This window comes from Aplysia californica, unplaced genomic scaffold (assembly GCF_000002075.1).
Source record: "Aplysia californica isolate F4 #8 unplaced genomic scaffold, AplCal3.0 scaffold00003, whole genome shotgun sequence".
In the NCBI taxonomy this organism is placed as follows: domain Eukaryota; kingdom Metazoa; phylum Mollusca; class Gastropoda; order Aplysiida; family Aplysiidae; genus Aplysia; species Aplysia californica.
In genome coordinates this window covers 3,804,749-3,806,903 of record NW_004797273.1, presented here as the reverse complement: position 1 = coordinate 3,806,903, position 2,155 = coordinate 3,804,749, and positions in this window count along the sequence as shown.

The window sequence follows — 2,155 nt, the reverse complement described above, 5'->3', positions numbered from 1 at the left end:
TATATATACATAAGACCTAATTATATTTTCTAATACTCACTAAATTAATTTGTTGAAAAATGATTATTGGAGACCCATCTACCTTTCCCCGTGAGACTCCTGAGGGTCGGTTACATTACGCGAGGAAGCAGCTTGAGCATGCTGTCACATTCATCACTGTGAACGAGCCCCGAGAGAGAGAGAATTGTGGATGGCAGCAGGTTGCTTCATGACATGAAGCGCTCTTGAGAGGAACACAGGAAAACATCACCTTGTCACCCTTGGAGCAATATGGTAACTCTTTAAAGACTTATAGCGGACGCAATTTTCGACCTCAGATTTACAAAGTTCTATCTGCTCAATAGCTAGTTTGCGGGTGGTTGGTGGGTGCTCTGGTGTGGTTTGCTCCATCTTTCCTATCAAACATCTATCGTCCTTATCCCCCCTTCTTCTTTGTTTGTTACTCTCTTGTAACACCTCTAATCTTCTGGCGCTCGTATTACCTTATGCAGCTGCGAGCGCCATAAAACCTCTAGTAAAACAAAAAGAATAGCTAGTTTTTAGAATTTTGACGTAAAATTTTTGAGCTTCTTACCTTGTCAAGCTTTTAAAAATGCAATTATTTGTTTGAATATCTTGATAACCACTCCGAAGAATCTTACAATTTTGGTAGAACAGATAAATTTCTGACCTCATGGTTGTAGTAACTCAAAACAGCCAAAAATGTCAGACAGAGTTTTATCATTCTGATGTAGCGATATGTCCGATCAACAGTAGATCAAAGATAATGCTACGATACACAATTTGAACTACAAAACCCAAATCAGAAACTCGGATTTGCACACTTCATAGTATGCATTTTGCTGTGTTTCAGTTTCAGAGATCGATTTAAAAAAAATAATTTTAAAGTCATTTTAAATTAACAAAGCTATGGTACTGTTTTAAAGTGCTCAGAACAGAGATTTCGCTACCTCAAAATTGCAAAGAGTTCCATCTGACACGTTTGGCTGTTCTGAGCTACTAAGACCATGAGGTCAGAAACCAAGTCGCTACCCCAGATTTACAAAGTTCTATCTGCTCAGTAGCCTACAAAGTTTTGAGAAAATTGACGTACGTATTTTTGGTTTTCACAATATGTGAAGCTTTTAAAAATGCAATTCTTTGAATATCTTGATACTTACTTTACTTACTTTACTTTTTCATGCTCTGTTGCCGTTAAGAGTCGAGGGGAGATGCAGTTTTCTATGGTAGGCCAGCTCCGCAGCTTGATAATAACTTTTTTTTTGATAGAACAGATTAAGCGTTTGCTTTCTGAACTCATGGTCTTAGTAACTCAAAACGGCCAAAATGTGAGATAGAACTTGGTAATTCTTAAGTAGCGAAATGTTCTACCGGCTCTATCAAAATTGTAAGATCATTCGCAGTCGTTATCAAGATATTCAAAGAAATCAATTCGAAAAAGCTTGGCATGTGAAACTCAAAAATTTTAACGTCAAATTTCCCGAGACAAGGTACTGAGCAGATACAAACTTTGTAAGTCTAGGGTAGCGACACCAGTAGAAGATAGACAACACTGCGGCACATCTCAGACCGTGATACACAAATCAGAAACACGAATTTGACCTCTTCATAATATGAATGTTGCTGCACATCAGTTTAAGAAAAGAGCAATGGAATTGAAAAATCTATCTATCTATCTATCTATCTATCTATCTATCTATCTATCTATCTATCTATCTATCTATCTATCTATCTATCTATCTATCTATCTATCTATCGTTGAACGAAAAAGCAAGTCGTTTGACGTTGGATTAATGTACGCGATCTCGTTTCAAATCTTCCATGGAGCCATCCAGATACTGATCGCAGTTGCATTAAAAAAATAAAGTGTTCTCTTCTTTAAAAAAATATCAACAACAACAACAACAACAATAGCATCATCATCATCACGTCATGATCATCATCATGATCATGATCATCATCATGATCATGATCATGATCATCATGATCATCATCATCATCATGATCATGATCATGATCATCATGATCATGATCATCATCATCATCATCAACAACAACAACAACAACAACAATAACAGCAAAAGAAACAACAGCAGCAGCTGCAAAAACAACAACAACAACAACAACAACAACTACAACAACAACAACCCCCCAA